A 21,205-nucleotide genomic window follows, 5' to 3' on the forward strand; every position below is an offset into this window, starting at 1 on the left:
CCTCAAATAGTAGAAGACAGTCATGACTAATGGATTCATTGAGGTGCTCTCAAATATAGAGGTTAAATTACAAAAATGACCACCTTTAGGAAAACAAACTTTAGAAAAATCCAAAATCACTGGGTAATTCTTTTTATTTTGCAAGAATACTTTTATTACATAAAAGTTTAATGATTACTATTTATTTTTAATAAATAACTTATTGTTTATTAAAATAATAAATTTATTTTAAATCATTGTTCTTTTAAGTAATTTAAAATAGGACTTTGCCAAAATTTAATACGTACACAAATATCTGCAAAGAATGCTACTGTATACCTTTACTGTAACTGCAGAAGTTATTGAAGTGAGAGAGAGACAGAAATAAATGAGGTGGGGGAAGAAAACAGAGATGATTGGATGAAGAAGTGAAGCCTTTTTTTCCTAGAGAGTAGTTTTGTGTAAAATTCTATTACCTATTCGTTATGGACCTGCCCCCATGATTCAATCACCCCCAACCAGGCCCCATTTCCAACACTGGGAATCACATTTTGACATGAGATTTAGAGGGGAAGAATATCCAAACCATATCAGCAACCTTGAGAAAGAACAAAGGTGAAGGCATCACATTTCCTGATTTCCAATTATGTTACCAAGCTATAGTAATCAAAACAGTACCCTACTGCCCTCATGATTCAGTCACCTCCTACCAGGCCCCACCTCCAACACTGGGAATCACATTTTAACATGAGATTTGCCATAAAAACAGACACAGAGACCAAAGGAACAGAAAACCTAGAAATAAACCTACACACATGTGGTCAACTAATCTTCAACAAAGGTGTCAAGAATGCACAATGGGGAAAGGATAGTCTCTTCGATAAATGGTGTTGGTAAAAGTAGATGTCCACATGCAATAAAAAAATGAAATCGAATCCTTATCTCATACCAAAATTAACTCAAATGGATTGAAGATAAACATAAAAGTTTAAAAGTCCTAGGAGAAAACATAGGGCAAAGCTCCTTGACATTGGCCTTGGTAAGATTTTTTGGATATCACACCAAAAGCTCAGGAAGCAAAAACAAAGATAAACAATTGGGACTATATCTCTCTTAAAAGCTTCTGCATGGCAAAGGAAAAGGTCAACAATATGAAAAGGAAACCTGTGGGTTGGGAGAAAATATTTGCAAATCATACATCTGATAAGGAGTTAATATCCAAAATATATAAGGAACTCGCACAACTCAATAGCAAAATAACAACCCATTTAAAAAGGAACAAAAGACCTGAAGGTACATTTTTCCAAAGAAAGCATAAAAATGGCTAACAAGTATATGAAAAGATGCTCAGCAGAACTGATCATCAAGGAAATGCAAATCAAAGCTGCAGTGAGATATATCACCTTATACCTATTAGGATGGCCTTTATTAAAAAAACAAGAGATAAGTGTTAGAGAAGGCGTGGAGGAATAGGAACCTTTGTACACTATTTGTGGGAAAGTAAATTTGGTACAGTCATTACGGAAAACAGCATGGAAGTTCCTCAGAAAGTTACAATCAGATGATCCAGCAATGCTTCTTCTGGTTATGTAGCCAAAAGAAATGATCTTGATACCTCAAAGAGATGCGTGCACTCCCATGTTCATTGCAGCATAATTCACAATAGCAAAGATGTGGAAACAACCTGCCCGACCTAACTGTCAGGTGAATGGATAAAGAAATTGTGAAACAGATATACACACGTATATAATAAAATATTACTCAGCCTTAAAAAAAGTGGAGATTCTGCCATTTGTGACTACATGAATGAACCTAGAGTATATTATGCTAAGTGCAGTAAGCCAGACACAGAAAGAAAAATACTACATTATCTCACTTATACATGCAGTGTAACCAAAGAGTGATGGGTTATTTTGGTGGCCTGGATTTTATTTCCTTGGGATATCAGTCATCTCAAACTCATCAGATATTTTTAAATATTCTTTTAATGAATGTTATTATAAATCATTCCATCCACTTGTGTGGGACTTGGGTACTTTCACATATGACTACAGGCCAAATGTGTGTTATTCAAAGAATTGTGGGATCTCCGAGGCATGAGACATCTATAAGAAAATTTACAATTCATTCGTAATACATTTTAATAATATCAAATCTCCCCACCCCCACCCCAGAAAACAAATCAAAACTAGGAAGAAAAGAAGCCACAATTTATTTAAGCTAGAAAAAGTAATTTGTTTAATTTGTACCAATAATTATCCAGTGTTTGCTTGGGTGTGGAGAAATAGACAATCTCATATTAGTGGAAGCATATGTTGATACAGCTTTCTGGAAATACATGTGGCAATATCTATCAAATACACGTTAAAAAACATTATATGTTATTAGATCCAGAATTGCATTATCCCAGGGAAGTAATTTTACAAATATGTTTTAAAATCAAATATAGTCATTGTTTTTTAAATAGGAAAATTTTTTTTTAACAATAGAAATATTAGTGTTGTAAACTTTCATCTTAATATTGCTTTTGGTGTAGCCCATAAATTTTTTTAAAGTTTTTTTTAATTATTATTTAAGCCTTTCATACATAGTCTGTAATTTCCCTTTTGAATTGCCCTTTGGCCTAATTTACTTATAATATTTAAAATATATAGATATATATTTTCCAAATGTCTGGGTGTTTTATATGTTTCTTCCTTTATTAGGTATTTTAGTTGTTTTGTTGCATAGTAGTTAGATTGTTAGATATATTAGCATAAGGAATTTATTAGAATTTTCTTGGTAACATTAATATGTAGTGGCTTTTTACAACTGTTCCATGGACAGGTTAGGAAGATTTTCAAGTATCTTTTAGATCATCAGTATTAATAGCACTTAGTGCTTTTTCATCCTTAGTCTCTGAAATTTGTTTTGACCACAGACCCTCTTCATTAAAAATTTGAAAACTCAAACTGCACCAATGCCTGCCCTAGTAAAACCCCAATCCTGATTAGATCTAATTATTTGCCCATTTCAAAACTATATTATGTCTATTCCCCAGTAACAGAACACAACGGGAGAAAAACATAATCAAGCGGACTAATCTTACTTTCTTCAATAAGAATCTCAAATACCCTTGACACTGCCAAGCAATTCTTAAACATTCCCTAGTGTACCCATTCTCCCATGGTACTTAATGATTGTTTAAACCTTTTCCTCTCTTCAGACTTTGTGCAGTTCTTCCCTTTCCCAGCTTCATTCCTAGTTCACTTGTTCTCCAGATTCACTTCATCTTGTTGCACTGAGAAAAAAGTATCAGAAGAGTACTTTCACAAGGTCCTACCACAGCACCAATATACATTATTGGTTAATTTTTATCAGCACAGAACAATGTTATAATTTCCCCTATCTTAAACGAACAAAGCTTACAGCTATGTTTTTCTGCTCTCATTTAGCATAAAACTTCTCAAAAGAGGTTGCATTTGCTCTCCTCCCATTCTCTTTAGAACCCACTTGAATCATGCTTTCATCCTCACCACTCTACAAGAAATTACCCTTGTTGCGGTTACTAATAACCTCCATTGTTGCCAAATACATTGGTCAATTCTCCATCTCCATCTTTCTGTGGATATCAGCTCTCAGTGGCCCTAAACTGAACCAGCACACTGCCACTTCCAGAATTTTACATGTACTGTTTTCTAGCTCTCTCATTTTCCTCGGATCTCTACTCACATATCATATTTTCAGAGAGATTTTCTCTGACCATCCCATGAAAAGGGGCTATGGACTGAATTGCCCTCTTCCCATGCACCCCCCACCCAATTTATATGTTGAAGCCGTAACTCCCGGTGCCCAGTGTGATAGTATTTGGAGATGGGACCTTTGGGAGTTAATTAAATTTAGATGAAGTCATGAGAGTAGAGTTTCATGGTGGGATTAGGGTTTTGTAAGAACAGGAAGAACCTCTAGAGATCTCTGCCATGTGAGGACATAGGGAGAAGGCAGCTATCTGTAAGCCAGGAGGAGAGCCCTCACCAGAACCAGAGTGTGCTGGCACCCTGTTGTTGAACCTCCAGCCTCCAGAACTGGGAGAAATATATTTCTGTTGTTTAAGCCACCTATTCTATGGTATTTTGTTACGGCAGCCCCAGCAGACTAAGACAAAAGGAACAGTGTTCTTCCCATGTATCAATCCTTTTCTAAATCCTTACTCTACTATATTATTATTCATGGTACTTACCATCCGTGATCTTTTATATGTTGGTTTTTATCTGTCTTCCTCTACTTTAGGAGAAAGCTCCAGGAGACAAGAGCTTCATCTCTTATTTTCACTGCAGTATGTCCAGTACCCTGAACAGAGTGTAGTAATAGTAGATGCTCAATAAATGTATTTTATATAAACAAAATAATAATAATGAGAATATCTTCAAACATCTGTAGATCATAGTTGTGTCATCATTTGGAAAGCACTTATTTTCTTACTACTGTTAACTTGAAAGGATATATACATTGCATTTATTTTTTCAAAAATATCTGTTAGTAGTATCCAATGGTCATCACAAAAAAAGTTAAGCAAATTTGTAATACTTGTCTTTTTAGCAGGAAAAACAGTCATTTGTCTTTAGGTTCCAGGACACCTTTAATTACTTTGCTTAGAGAGAACCAGTGAACCTTTGGATAGGATAAAGGATTTTGACATTCATTCTACATCTCAACTCAAAGTATTGTAAAGATTTCGACTACTGATGGTATAATTTTAGTTGACCATAGCAAAGACATTTCGCTATACCAAGTGCAATAAATTGTAGTGTCCTCAATAGTAGTAGTACCACAGTCATTCACTTACTGCATGCCAGATACTGTTCTAAACCCTAACATATGTGTTATCTGATGTATTCCTTTCTTCACAGTCTACCCATGAGATGGTTTCTGTTACCCTATTCACTTTATAGTTGGGGACACTGAAGCACAGAGATTAGGTAACTTGTCTGGGTCACAGTTACAAAGTGAAAAGTACTAGGAAAGCAATCTCCTCGGTGCATGCACTATCTGGAAAAGGAAAGTACTGGGAAAGTTTTATATTTCTTCCATTTTGACCTTTATCTGGAAGAAACTTCTTGAATTTTGTTATGTATAGTTGCTAGGCTCCCTAATTTTAAGGTTGATAAAGATATTTTATTTTTGCTTTGCCATGTCAATTTCTGAACAGAATCACATATTAAAAGATAATGGACTATCATACTTGGTTTACAAACATGAAACCTCATTATCTTAAGTCCACAATTTATAAAACCATAGTTGATAAGAGATTACTGTATCTTCTTTCAAAAATTTTAAAAACACATGAAGGGCCAAGGACACTCAGTTATTTACATATTAGTGTGAATCAGATTGCTTACCTCTTGATCATTAGCTAAGGGGGACTTTAAAGAATGTTGGTTGGCAAAGAGTAGAGATAAAGTAGTTTTGAACCTTAAAGAAATTTAAAGAGTAGGGAATATATTAAGTGAGCCGCTGTAATCACTGGATTACCAATCTTAAGTCTCAGGAAATGGCCTCTGTTTGATTCAGCTTGTGTCCAGTGGTCAGGCCTGGACTTGGCACCATGGCTAGAAGGCAGGATCCTGTTACACCTCTCTCACATAGCAGCTTCTAGGCAACTTTGCAGAGATGAAGCAAAAAGGAGGCAGATAGTGCCGTAGCTCCTTACTAGATTAGACCATCTGTTCATTCATCCACTCAACATTTATATTCATAATATGCCATATATAAACTAGGTTGATCTTGAGACTGTCAGTATTTTATTTCAAAATGATTTTGTAATCTAAATTTTCTTTAAAAGCTACAGAGCATACTGTTTAGTTACCTTAGACTTAAAGGAAAATGCCTAATGAAAAAGTAAGTAGAAAATCTCACTAAAGTTCACAGAATGACAGAGAGAAAGTTAAGTGTGCTTCCAGTCAAGCTCTTTCACTTAAAAAAATCCTCACTAAACCTGTAAAACATTTCAATAAAAACGTTTCTTTGAATGTTATTTTAAATACTATATTACTTAAGCAAATATTTAAATACTATATTAGTTTCTCTGCATTCTTTACTCGAATTTAATTCTACCTGTCTGCCAAGTATGTCAAAACCCCAAGTCCATTTTCATTTGCCAGGTTAAATGTTTATTTTGTTTTCCCACATAATATGTTCTTTGAAGTGTCATAAGCGTACCAAGCCTGATTTCTTTTTAATAGGGACATGGTAGGGCAATTTTTTTCTTTCTTTCTTTCTTCAGTTAATAGGATAGAATATGCTTTTCTCAAAGAATATGTAAAGGTATGTTCACATTTCCTGTATACTGAAGGTACACACTGCCTTCATTAGCTGTTAGAAAATAGACTTTCACTTTCTTAAAATGTGTCCAGTAAATTTAATGTAAATTTTTGAAGGCTCACTTTATTTCCTTATTATCAGAATACCAAAGACTTTCTGTAATCTAGAATGTCCACTTTTACCTAACAAGTCACCCTGTATAGACTAATACAGTGAAAAAGTATGAGGCTCTGGTGATCTACAAATAACTGAACATTATTTGATTTGGGAGTTTCCATTTGCTTCTTCTCGTCTATGCTTATGTGAGTCAAACATCCATTTATAATCTTTTACACTTATTTTCAAAGAGCATTGACATACATTTGAATACCATAATCTCTTAGATACACTTCTCTCAAAAAACAACTACTGAAAATAGCTTTCAACATATATTTTATCTTAAAAGGACAGATTTAATATTTAGCCTCTATATGAATCCCATGGTGATTTGTAGCTTTTGCAGAGTTCATTAGTACATCTTCTTAGATTTCTTGTGTTAGACCTATGTCACTATACGAGCGTCTCCAGGAGGAACTATTTGAAGCCAGAGTAGTGGTGATTTTCCTATCCTTTTATCTTCTTGACTTTATAAAGTACATGAATTCTTTTTCCATCCTCTGTTATGAAAGTACAGATTGTTATGAATGCCATAGTCTTTCTTTCATTATCACTATCATAAGGCCTCTTCATTCTCTAAATTAGGAAAACATTCTTCAATGCAAGATAGAGAAGAGATAGCAGACTAGTACAAAATTGGTACGGTAGAGTACGTAGCTGTATCTTTGATACAAGTGAAGTGATTCTAACACACTCATAGTTTTGAAGTATCTTGATGTTTACCAGAAATTAGGACCCTGATGGCTTATTCCGGTGACATTTCTTCTATATAAAGAATTGGGCTGGGCACGATGGCTAATGCCTATAATCCCAGCACTTTGGGAGGCCAGGAGATCAAGACCATTGGCTAACACTAAATACAAAAAATTGGCCGGGCGTGGTGATGGGAGCCTGTAAACCCAGCTACTCGGGAAACTGAGGCAGGAGAATGACGTGAACCTGGGAGGCGGAGCTTGCAGAGAGCCGAGATTGTGCCACTGCACTCCAGCCTGGGCGACAGAGCGAGACTCCATCTCAGGGAAAAAAAAAAAAAAAAAGCGTTGGTAACAGAGCGAGACTCTGTCTACAAAAAAAAAAAAAAAGAAACAACAAAGAATCATTGCAAACAGCCTGAAACTTTCTCAGTGTGAATTTGGCCAGGTTGTCTTATCTCTTAAATCTTAGAATTATGAAGTATTTCTTTGCTTTTTAAATGTCTTTTTCTTTTCTTTTCTTTTGCTTTGCTTTGTTTTAGACATAGGGTCTCACTCTGTTTACCAGGCTGGAGCACAATAGTGAGATCATTGCTCACTACAGTGTCAAACTCCTGGGCTCAAGCGATCCTCCCACTTTATTTAGCCTCCCCAGTAGCTGGGACTATAGGCATGCACCACAGTGCCTAGCTAGTTTTTTTCTTTTTTTTTCCATGTTATATAGACATGGGGTCTCACTTGTACTATAGAATGTCCGCTCTCAAACTCCTGGCTTTAAGGGATCCTCCTAACTTGACCTCTCAAAGTGCTGAGATTACAGGCGTGAGCTACCATGCCCAGCCAAAATATTTCTAAGACTTTCGGGAGTTCCCTGAGATAAGAGAATACACATAGAACCACAGAATCTCAGAGCTATATTGAAGAAGAGAGAAGTCAGTCACAGTGAGATGAAGCAACTTAACCTAGAGAGTCCCATCTTGTGTTAGAGGTAAAACCGAGACCTAGAATCCAGATCTTCTGATTCCCAGGTAAACATTCCTGTCACCACTCATGCTAATCTTTTTCTAATGGTATACAATGTTTTTCAGTATTATAGAAGAATATTTCAAAATATTTAGGTTATGATTAAAACTCAGTTGCCACTGAGTTACACTTAAGCACTGTATAGAATGCATTGGGATTGGGTTGAAATTGTATTTACCCTATGATGTGCCCAGTCCATTCCTTTTCAAATATATCTTAAATGTAATTTGCTTTATTCATATCTCTCTCATCAAAATAAAACAACAAAATGTAATTTCATGCTTTTGTTAACAAGTGAAGCAATATTTTCCTGGTATGTGGCTTCTTCATTAAAATCCATCCTTCATTTATTTATACCTAGTTCTGCAAATATTCTCTGTTACTTTCAAGTTCCTTGTTCTTGGAATCACTTTACCCCTTATATCCTGTAGCGTATTTCTCCCTTAGATGAAGTTTGAGATGGATAGCAGCTATAGTCGGGCTTCCAGTAAAGGGTTAGAATAGAGTATGTCAATAGCAGTGATCCATCCCACCAGCTGGCATTTATGCAAAATGGCAAAGCATTTAAGTATGCATTGGAGTGAATCATTTGTCAAACCCCTTTTCCTATCACTTGCCTTCCTTGAGGAGTTGTTATGCTAATTCTAAGGTATGAATAGATTAAATGCCACTAAATCTACTTTTTCAGACATACGCTTCTTAATCTTTGTAGTATTAGGACAGCTATTAGACATGGTTATTTGTCTGACTTAACTTTGCCCTCTTCTTATCCCCTGGAAGTACTCCAATGAAGTTTAAAACTGCATAAATTGCATTTAAAAAAATGTAAGTGATGTGATGGAAGAGAATCCTCATTCTTAAACTTCTTAGAGGTCCTATGACTGCTAAAAATCAGTTCTGGAAATGATTATCATGGGTCACATAGATGTAATGAATTTTTAACCTCAGTCATATACCACCGTGTAGACACAACTACTTGCCACTCAGTATCCATGCTATCCTTCCTTTGTAACAAAACTGAATTGTATCTGGGTATTTTGCCATCCAGACCAAACAAGAAGAAATAAAGAAAATCCGCATTTCTCTTACCCTCAGCCACATTTGGTCACACGACTGAGTTGTGGCCAGTGAAATGTAAGCATTCCATGGGAATTGCTAATACAATAAGCCCTCACTTAACACCATTGTACAACAGGCCTTCAAATAACTTCATTTCCTTCACTATCATTTTGTTAACGTTGATGAGGGGCAAAGAAAACAATGATTTTGTTATATGTTGTTTGACATAAATTTTCAGTTTCCAAGAACTTATCAATGAGATGAAGTGGTCATTTTTTTTTTTTTTTTTTTTTTTCCTTGAGAGAAAGGGTACACTCCCTACCCTTTCTGCATTTGAGTGTTTTGTGCAGATTCAAGGCTGGAGCTTTAGAAGCCAAGACATTCGGAATCACAACATGTCAGAGCAGATACTGGAGGAGATTGAGGCCCTGGAGACTTCAGTTAGTTCCTGTGAAGCCTGAATACCTATCTCCAGAATTCATTTATGTGAGGAAAATAAACCTCTATCTTGCCTACGCAACTATGATTTTGGCTTAGATATGTAGCCAGAAATAATCTTAACTAACAAAATGTGAGTGAGCCCCTTGGATTGATAAGAATATACTTCAAGAAAGTAATTAGTGTCTTAAGATAGACCTGGTCTACTATAAAAATTGTTTTAGTTAACAGTTTGGTAAATGGAAAGAACTTAATAATTCCAATCTGTTTGACAATAATTGCATTCTGTTTTGCCTGATGCTTTAAGAAATCCAGGTTATCATATAGTCTTATTTCTAATTTGTGCCAGTGAAATGAACTCATAAGTTCATAAGATGTAAAACGAACTTTTTTTGTGCCATGTCATGAGAGCAGATAATTCTTGGCTGCCACGTGAACTCATCACCTTTTAATGGGTCAAGGAGGCTGTAGATATTACTCCTCCTAGCTTTTTTGTAGACTTCCACTGTCAATTCCAAAGCTCCACTTAACCTTTTACATAGAACATTGATCCCCCCAACTTTGTTAATTCTTTCACAGATAATTGATAAAAATTGAGTTTATTTTTTATATTGAAGGAGTATTTTGTCATGGTTTATGATTTTCAAAGAACAATCATAACCACAGGACAAGTGCTAATATCTTAACATGTTTTAGCCTAAGACTCATACTAATTTGCAGAATTTTGTTCATTGAAACCTAGCAACATCAAATGCTTGAAGAAATCATTCAGTATTTATTAGTATGTTTCTTGTCTCTTAAATTCTGAAAGAAAATGGGGGGAGGATTTGATTTTAGGCTTTTTTGTTAATCAAAGTATTCATTCTGCGACTTGAGAAATTAAAATACCATGCTATAGAAAAATAAGAACCATCTGGGCTGTGTGTTTTTCTACTTCGTCTAAAGAACATTATGCAAAGGAGAGTATGCAAAGTAACAAGGCGTGTTGGTTTAACTATATGGGATACCTGGTGTGGTACAATAGGAGTATTACTTAAGAGTTGTATAAAGTCCAATTTAGTTTATCATGTTGTAAATGTACCTAAAAGGCACCAATAGAAAAGAGTATTAACAGGATTGCTTTTGTGCTTTGAAGAATGTTAATTTATTATTTTGGCAAGGACATATTTCCATTGTGTGGATTTCTGTTACTTATTTTAATGTTGTCCATGTTTTGTTTTATTTTGAATCTGCATACAACATTTGGTCAATCTGGTCATGAAACCTATTGCCCCAGTGATTATAGGGTTTTTAGCCTGTTCTGACAGACTAAACTCTCTCCCTACTTTCACCCTCACCCTAGTCCTCCCATGTGGATCCTTCATGTTGCTTCTTACTCAATATAATAACCATTATTCTATTACTTAGAAGGAATAAAAAGGAAGGATGACCTTCCTAGACAGATAAGACCATACTGTGTCAAAACAATGTGTTCCCACTTAAAGCCTACAAATTAATGAAACATACGCAGTATTCTTATTCTCATTGTTTAGCACTTGTATCTCTTCCCTCAGCATCATTTTCCTAATCAAGGATCTGACTCATCACAAACAATTTTGAAGTCTTTATTATAGAATGACAGTTTTTTATCTTTTACCAAACTGTTTGTAGTATATCTGTCTTTTTTCTGATATTCTCTTTAGATTGTATGGTATTATGACCAGAGCATGGGCTTTGGGGTCAGATAGACCTGCATATTCAAATCACGGTTCCATTCTTTATCCAAGGTATGTTACTAACCTGGACAAATTACTTCATGTTTCTGAATTTCAGATTCCTTTATCTGGACCTGCATCTTTGAAGTGTTGGGAAGGATGTAATGTACCCAGCTCAATTCAGCACATGGGTGTTTAAGAAATGGTAGCTGTCACTGACAGAATCTTCTTTATTAAAATATATAATATAGCAATATTCCTATGGAATTTACTTTAGAAATAATCTTCCCTTCTTAGTGACTAGAGTCAGAATCAAAGAATTTACAGCATGCATAAGATCAAGTTACTGGAATATGTAATATTTACTGCTATCCCTGAGTAAGATGACTCAGAAAATGTAGTCCGAATATTCAGTAGGCACTTTGATAATTCCATGACATTCGTCCACTTATATTTCATCAAACAGTGTATTCATTTTCGAATACATTTCTAGATCTTATGAAAACTGCATGTAGCTCAATCTGAGGGTTTTCAATTCTACAAAAACAAAACCAGTTTCTTCTCAGGGCCACTACAGAGCATTTCATGTAGAATTTTTTAGATTATTGAAAATTTTATACATCTCTAAAGTTGTAACATGTAGTAGTAATGTCAGGTGTGCTCTGCATAATTTTACTTGATCAGATAGAAAAGTTTATATCTGAATAAGGAATTTTGTTGTAGAAGTCAGTAGTATAGTAGAAAGAGCACTGATTTTGGAATAGGAATCTTAAACTCTTTCTAGCAATATATTTTGCTATTGATGAAAACCACAAAACTCTCATCCAACTACTAAACAAACCTGACCCAGTTTAGCTTGTGAGATCAGATAAGACGCATGTAGGGTGGCAGGGTGGGGTGAAGAGTATACAGGAACTCTCTCTACTGTAAATTTAAAATTACTTCAAAATAAAATAAAAGAAAAGATCTTTAAAAAATTCAGAAAGTCAGTAAGTTTCAGTTTCTTCTTCTATAAATGGAAATGTAATAATAGCTTATCTTTCTACCTGACACAGTTGTTGAATGGATAAACATGTAAATAAGGCAGTACACATAAAATTTTAAAATACTGCTGTTCTATGCTATGATTCTTCCTTACTTGACTTCACCCATTTTACTGATCTTCACTTCCTCTTGCTACCAATTAGTCCTTTGCTTCTTTAAAGCTTTTGTGGTTACTTTATTTAAGGTGAAACACTGCCTCACATGACCAAGTTGCAAAAACAATTCTCCTTTCATCATCTTTCTTTGTAATCCATTCCACACCCTCTGTGGCTTGCCTTCTCTAAGCTTCTTGCTTATGAACTAGGCCTAGTGGCCACTGATGTTTAATCAAATAACAGTTATAATACATTTACTCATGAGTAAAGCCTGAATAAAATTTGGGCACTGACATCTAAGAGAATGGAAATTTCATCGTCAAATATCTTAACAGAAACCATTTTGTTAAATAACCATAATTACAGGTTTTGCACTTAGGATTGCAGAAGAGTTTGCTCTTCTGCATTCTTTGAGGCTCAAGGGACAGTCATTGTGTTCAGGCTACTTGAAATACCTATACTGAATCTAAGTATAGCTAGGGCTTCTTCAATAGAAAAGTCCCTGCAAGACTTTATAATTCAAAGGTTTTCACACCCACAATTATTTTAAAATTATTTCTGTTTTAAAAAATATTTTAATTTAGGTAAGTAGACTTTTCAGATAAGAATTCAAAATATGACCGGGCGCAGTGCCTCATGCCTGTAATCCTAGCTCTTTGGGAGGCCGAAGCGGGCAGATCACTTGAGGTCAGGAGTTTGAAACCAGCCTGGCCAACATGGTGAAACCCCATCTCTACTAAAAATACAAAAAATTAGCCAGGCATGGTGGCGGTCACCTGTATTCCCAGCTATTCGGGAGGCTGAGGCAGGAGAATCTCTTGAGCCCAGGAGGCAGACATTGCAGTGAGCCAAGATTGCACCTCTGCACTCCAGCCTGGCGACAGAGTGAGACTCTGTCTCAAGGAAAAAACAAAAACAAAAAAAAAGACACTAATTTTCCAAATGTGTAGACATTTCGGCTTTTTCTTAAGTATTTAGGAATTTGCATTTACTGCATCTGAAGTAAAGCATTTTTGATTGCTGTGATTATTCTTGTATCCTCGTGATAGTCATACTTGGTAAAGACTATCATTTTCTCCTTTTTTTAGTGACTAAATCTTGGCATTCTCAATAAAAAATTTTCTTCCTTTTGTTTTATGTTAACTCATGCTTCTAGCTTAGATCAGTCTCTGACAGATTTCTATTGATGGACTTGCTCATTTCTGACTCGTGAAAACAACTCAGCCAATTAAAGGAAACTTTAGCATTAAGATGATTAAGGACGTTCCATTTAGAGGAATAAATAATTTAATTTTATTTGTTTTGTTTCTAATCTTAAATGCTATCCAGTTATAAAAGCCTATTTTTCCTCGAGAATTTTTTCCCACACTGGTGGCATTGTTTCCTTACTGGAGCATGACGTACTCAACTTCAGTTTTTTGGGATTTTTTTTCATATTTTCTTTTTTTTTTTTAACAATGAGCTCATCATTTTACTTACTCTGCTTATCAAAAATCAGAATTAACTTGATGTTTATATTATTAATAGGACTCTTCCCAAGTATATTGACATTTCAATTTTTTTTCCCAATAGTGTTTGGGAAACAGGTGGTTTTTGGTTATGTAGATAAGTTCTTTAGTGGTGATTTCTGAGATTTTGGTGCACCTGTCACCCAAGCAGTGTACACTGTACCTAAGTGTACTCTTTTATCCCTCACCCCCTCCCACCCTTCCCACCAAGTCTCCAGAGTTCTTTATTATCATTCTTATGCCTTTGCATCCTCATAGCTTAGTTCCTACTTATAAGTGAGAACATAAGATAATTAGTTTTTCATTCCTGAGTTAATTGACTTAGAATAATGATCTCCAACTCCATCCAGCTTGCTGCAAATGCCATTATTTCATTCATTTTTGTGGCTGAGTAGTATTCCATGGTATATATACCACATTTTCTTTATTCAGTGGTTGGTTGATGGGCATTTAGGCCCAACTTAGTTCGTTAGTTAGAATACTTATGGTTTTCTATATAAAGAGTCAACTTTTAAGATATTTTATAAACTGGGAGAGTGAAACTAAGAACATAAATTACAGATAGTAAAAGCTATAAACGGGGTCATTTTGTTTGTTTGTTTGTTTGTGACAGAGTCTTGCTGTGTCGCTTGGGCTAGAGTGTAGTGGCCCGATCTCTGCTCACTGCAACCTCCGCCTCCTGGGTTCAAGTGATTCCCCTGCCTCAGCCTCCCTGGTACCTGGGATTACAGGCACCCACCACCATGCCCAGCTAATTTTTGTATTTTTAGTAGAGATGGGGTTTCACCATGTTGATCAGGCTGGTCTCGAACTCCTGACCTCAGGTGATCCACCCGCCTCAGCCTCCCAATAAACTGGTCATCTTAGTATATCATTGAGACAGTTATCTCCACTACTCATTAACATTTCTGGCAGCAATAGGGTAGCTTTCACATAGGGTATAGAATTTTTATAAGAGATGAGGAGAGATCTTATTGTATTGGCTCAGGAAAGTTAAATATAGCAACATTTGTTCTGGTCTGTTTTAGGAGCACTTTTTCCTAAGTGCTCTATAGATAGCCTGTCATTTTTGCAACAGACCATGATGTCAGGACCAAGGAGGGTTTTGATAGAAATGACACAGCATGATTTGCATTTTTAAAAGGTCACTTTGTATGGTGTATGGGAGTTACTTTTTCCTTTGGTACCATGATCTTTCTGTGAAATGGACTCTGTTTTGAAACGAGAAGCACAGTGCTTACTCCTTGAAGGGAAGGCAATGTAGTATAGTACAGCAGTTTTCAAGTTGTGTCTTGCAGTTTTTGGTATTTCTTTGAGAAGTACTTTGCAAAAGACAAAGAATATTGGAGGATTCTAAGTCTTCTTTCCTCACCTCTATCAAAGCATGTCAGGTTTTAGCACCTTCATTTATAAGGGTTCCATAAGGTATCTATTAAATTACACACACACACACACACACACATATATTTATATACACACATTATGCATATGTGTATGTATATTTATACAGACATATGTATATTTATATATACAAACATATGTATATATGAACATATATACATAAATACATATTTTCAAATGCTCACATACACCTACCCTGCCCAGCATATACACACATAGCCAAACCCCTTCTGTAGTAAAAAGAGCATAAACTCTAGAGTAAGACAGACCTCATTTCAGATTGCAGCACACATTGCTTAGCAACCTTGGATAAGTTTGCTAATATATGTGAGCCACAGCAGGAAGACTCATTAGGAGTCTATTACAGTAATTGATACAGTTTGGCTGTGTCCCCACCCAAATCTAATCTTGAATTGTAGTTCCCATAATCCTCACATGTTGTGGGAGGGACCTGGTGGAAGGTTATTGAGTTATGGGGGCAGTTACCTCCATGCTGTTTTCATGGTAGTGAGTGAGTTCTCAGGAAATCTGATGGTTTTATGAGGGGCTTCTCCTCTTTTGCTCAATTTTCTCTTTGCTGCCACCATGTGAAGAAGGATGTGTTTGTTTACCCTTCTGCCATAATTGTAAGTTTCCTGAGACCTCCCCAGCCCTGCAGAACTGTGAGTCAATTAAACCGTTTTCCTTTATAAATTACCCAGTCTCTGGTATGTCTTTATTAGCGGTGTGAAACGGACTAATACAGGAAATTGGTACCAGGTAGTGGGGTGCTGCTGTAAAAATACCTGAAAATGTGGAAGTGACTTTGGAACTTGGTAACAGGCCAAGGATGGAACAGGTTGGAGGCCTCAGAAGAAGACAGGAGAATGTGGGAAAGTCTGGAACTTCCTAGAGAGACTTGGAGGGCTCAGAAGAAGACAGGAAGATGTGGGAAAGTTTGGAACTTCATACAGACTTGCTGAATGGCTTTGACCAAAATGCTGATAGTAATGTAAACAATGAAGTCCAGGCTAAGGTGGTCCCAGATGGAGATGAGGAAGTTGTTGGGAACTGAAATAACGGTGACTCTTGCTGTGTTTTAGCAAAGAGACTGGCAGCATTTTGCCCCCGCCCTAGAGGTCTGTGGAACTTTGAACTTGAGAGAAATGATTTAGGGTATATAGCAGAAGAAATTTTTAACCAAGTCATTCAGGAGGTGCCTTGGGTGCTGTAAAAAGTATTCAGTTTTATGTATTTACAAAGATACAGTTTGGAATTAGAACTTGTGTTTAAAAGGGAACCAGAGCATAAAACTTTGAAAAATTTGCAGCCTCACAATGTGATACAAAAGATAAACCCATTTTCTGAGAAGAAACTCAAGCCTGCTGCAGAAATTTGTATAACTAATGAGGAGTGAAATGTTAATTGACAAGACAACAGGGGAAAATGTCTCCAGGGCATGTCAGAGGTCTTCACAGCAACCCCTCCCATCACAGGCCCGGAGGCGTAGGAGGAAAAAATGGTTTCATGGGTCAGGCCCAGGGCCTTGCTGCTTTGTGCAGTTTTGGAACTTGGTGCTCTGTGTCCCAGCATGGCTAAAAGAGTTGTGGCTTCAGAGGGTGCAAGTCCCAAACCTTGGCAGTTTCCACATGGTGTTGAGTCTGTGGGAGCCAAGAAGTCTAGAATTGAGGTTTGGGAACCTCCATCTAGACTTCAGAGGATAAATGGAAATACCTGGATGTCCAGGCAGGGGTGTGTTTCAGTGGCAGAGCCCTCCTGGAAAACCTCTGCTAGGGCAGTGCAAAAAGGAAATGTGGGGTTGGAGCCCCCACACAGAGTCCCCACTGGGGCACTGCCTAGTAGAGCTGTAACAGGGCCACCCTTCTCCAGATCCCAGAATGGTAGATCCACTGACAGCTTGCACTGTGTTCCTGGAAAAGCCACAGATACTCAACGCCAGCCCACGAAAGCAGCTGGGAAGGGAGCTGTGCCCAACAAAACCACAGGGGTGTAACTGCCAAAGGCCCTGGGAGCCCACCTCTCTCGCATCAGTGCGACCAGGATATGAGATGTGGAGTCAAAGGAGATCGTTTTGGAGTTTTAAGATTTGATTGTGGAGTAGTGGTTCTCCCAGCATGGAGTTTCAGATCTGAAAATGGACAGACTGCCTGCTCAAGTGGGTCCTTGACCCCCGAGTAGCCTAACTGGGAGACATCCCCAACTAGGGGCAGACTGACACCTCACACCTCACATGGCCGGGTATCGCTCTGAGACGAAGCTTCCAGAGGAATGACCAGGCAGGAACAATTCCAGCTCAGCAATATTCACTCTTCTGCAGCCTCCGCTGCTGATACCCAGGCAAACAGGGTCTGGAGTGGACCTCGAGCAAACTCCAACAGACCTGCAGCTGAGGATCCTGACTGTTAGAAGGAAAACTAACAAACAGAAAGGACATCCACACCAAAACCCCATCTGTACGTCACCATCATCAAAGACCAAAGGTAGATAAAACCACAAAGATGGGGAAAAGCAGTGCAGAAAAGCTGAAAATTCTAAAATCAGAGCGCCTCTCCCCTCCAAAGTATTGAAGCTCCTCGCCAGCAATGGAACACAGCTGGATGGAGAATGACTTTGACGAGTTGAAAGAAGAAGGCTTCAGATGATCAAACCTCTCTGAGCTAAAGGAGGAAGTTCAGACCCAAAGCAAAGAAACCTTGAAAAACCTTGAAAAAAGATTTGACGAATGGCTAACTAGAATAACCAATGTAGAGAAGTCCTTAAAGGACCTGATAGAGCTGAAAACCATGACATAAGAACTACACGACAAATGCACAAGCTTCAGTAACCAACTGGATCAACTGGAGGAAAGGGTATCAGTGATTAAAGATGAAATGAAGGAAATGAAGTGAAAAGAGAAGTTTAGAGAAAAAAGAGTAAAAAGAGATGGAAAAAGCCTCCAAGAAATATGGGACTATGTGAAAAGACCAAATCCACGTCTGATTGTTGTACCTGAAAGTGACGGGGAGAGTGGAACGAAGTTGGAAAACACACTTCAGGATATTATCCAGGAGAATTTCCCCAACCTAGCAAGGCAGGCCAACATTCAAATTTAGGAAATAAAGAGAACGCCACANTAAAAATCAGAGCGCCTCTCCCCTCCAAAGTATTGAAGCTCCTCGCCAGCAATGGAACACAGCTGGATGGAGAATGACTTTGACGAGTTGAAAGAAGAAGGCTTCAGATGATCAAACCTCTCTGAGCTAAAGGAGGAAGTTCAGACCCAAAGCAAAGAAACCTTGAAAACCTTGAAAAAAGATTTGACGAATGGCTAACTAGAATAACCAATGTAGAGAAGTCCTTAAAGGACCTGATAGAGCTGAAAACCATGACATAAGAACTACACGACAAATGCACAAGCTTCAGTAACCAACTGGATCAACTGGAGGAAAGGGTATCAGTGATTAAAGATGAAATGAAGGAAATGAAGTGAAAAGAGAAGTTTAGAGAAAAAAGAGTAAAAGAGATGGAAAAGCCTCCAAGAAATATGGGACTATGTGAAAAGACCAAATCCACGTCTGATTGTTGTACCTGAAAGTGACGGGGAGAGTGGAACGAAGTTGGAAAACACACTTCAGGATATTATCCAGGAGAATTTCCCCAACCTAGCAAGGCAGGCCAACATTCAAATTTAGGAAATAAAGAGAACGCCACAAAGATACTCCTCAAGAAGAGCAAGTCCAAAACACATAATTGTCAGATTCACCAAAGTTAAAATGAAGGAAAAAATCTTAGGGGCAGCCAGAGAGAAAGGTCAGGTTACCCACAAAGGGAAGCCCATCAAACTAACAGCGTTATCTCTCGGCACAAACTATACAAGCCAGAAGAGAGTGGGGGCCAATATTCAACATTCTTAAAGAAAAGAATGTTTAAGAAAAGAAAAGATATTTAAACCCAAAATTTCATATCTAGCCAAACTAAGCTTCATAAGTAAAGGAGAAATAAAATCATTTACACACAAGCAAATCCTGAGAGATTTTGTCATCACCAGGCCTGCCCTACAAGAGCTCCGAAGGAAGCGCTAAACATGGCAAGGAACAACTAGTACCAGCCACTGCAAAAGGATGCCAAATGGTAAAGACCATCGATGCTAGGAAGAAACTGCATCAACTAACGAGCAAAATAACCAACTGACATCATAATGACAGGATCAAATTCACACATAATAATATTAACCTTAAATGTAAATGGACTAAATGCTCCAATAAAAGACACAGACTGGCAAATTGGATAAAGAGTCAAGACCCATCAATGTGCTGTATTCAGGAGACCCATCTCACATGCAGAGATACACATAGGCTCAAAATAAAGGGATGGAGGAAGATCTACCAATCAAATGGAAAACAAAAAAAAGCAGGGGTTGCAATCCTAGTCTCTGATAAAACAGACTTTAAACCACAAAGATCAAAAGAGACAAAGAAGGCCATTACATAATGGTAAAGGGATCAATTCAACAAGAAGAGCTAACTATCCTAAATATATACACACCCAATACAGGAGCACCCAGATTCATAAAGCCAAGTCCTCAGAGACCTACAAAGAGACTTAGACTCCCATACAATAATAATGAGAGACTTTAACACCCTACTGTCAACATTAGACAGATCAACGAATCAGAAAGTTAGCAAGGATATCCAGGACTTGAACTCAACTCTCCACCAAGCAGACCTAATAGACATCTACAAAACTCTCCACCCCAAATCAACAGAATATATATTCTTCACAGGACCACATCACACTTGTTCCAAAATTGACCACATAGTTGGAAGTAAAGCACTCCTCAGCAAATGTAAAAGAACAGAAACTATAACAAACTGTCTCTGAGACCACAGTGCAATCAAATTAGAACTCAGGATTAAGAAACTCACTCAAAACTGCACAACTACATGGAAACTGAACAACCTGCTCCTGAGTGACTACTGGGTACATAACGAAATGAAGGCAGAAATAAAGATGTTCTTTAAAACCAGTGAGAACAAAGACAAAACATACCAGAATCTCTGGGACACATTTAAAGCAGTGTGTAAAGGGAAATTTATTTACAGCAGTAAATGCCCACAAGAGAAAGCAGGAAAGATCTAAAATCAACACCCTAACATCACAATTAAAAGAACTAGAGAAGTAAGAGCAAACACATTCAAAACCTAGCAGTAGACAAGAAATAACTAAGATCAGAGCAGAACAGAGACACAGAATACCCTTCAAAAAGATCAATGAATCCAGGAGATGTTTTTTTGAAAAGATCAACAAAATTGATAGACCGCTAGCAAGACTAATAAAGAAGAAAAGAGAGAAGAATCAAATAGATGCAATAAAAATGATAAAGGGGATATCATCACCGATTCCACGGAAATACAAACTACCATCAGAGAATACTATAAACATCTCTATGCAAATAAACTAGAAAATCTAGAAGAAATGGATAAATTCCTGGACACATACACCCTCCCAAGACTAAACCAGGAAGAAGTTGAATCCCTGAATAGACCAATAACAGGTTCTGAAATTGAGGCAATAATTAATAGGCTACCAACCAAAAGAAGTCCAGGACCAGACGGATTCATAGCCGAATTTTACCAGAGGTACAAAGAGGAGCTGGTACCATTCCTTCTGAAACTATTCCAATCAATAGAAAAAGAGGGAATCCTCCCTAATTCATTTTAGGAGGCTAACATCATCCTGATACCAAAGCCTGTCAGAGACGCAGCAAAACGAGAATTTTAGACCAATATCCCTGATGAACATCGATGCAAAAATCCTCAATAAAATACTGGCAAACC

At 37.2% G+C, this 21,205-nt stretch overlaps 1 protein-coding gene across 2 annotated transcripts in view; it reads left to right on the top strand.

Moving 5' to 3' along the window:
- SUPT3H (SPT3 homolog, SAGA and STAGA complex component) overlaps positions 1 to 21,205 on the top strand; it is a 548,315-nt gene that overhangs the window by 402,331 nt on the left and 124,779 nt on the right. The gene's annotated exons all lie outside the window — the stretch shown is intronic.

This window comes from Rhinopithecus bieti, unplaced genomic scaffold (genome assembly GCF_001698545.2).
Source record: "Rhinopithecus bieti isolate Rb0 unplaced genomic scaffold, ASM169854v2 scaffold_9981, whole genome shotgun sequence".
Taxonomy (NCBI): Eukaryota; Metazoa; Chordata; class Mammalia; order Primates; family Cercopithecidae; genus Rhinopithecus; species Rhinopithecus bieti.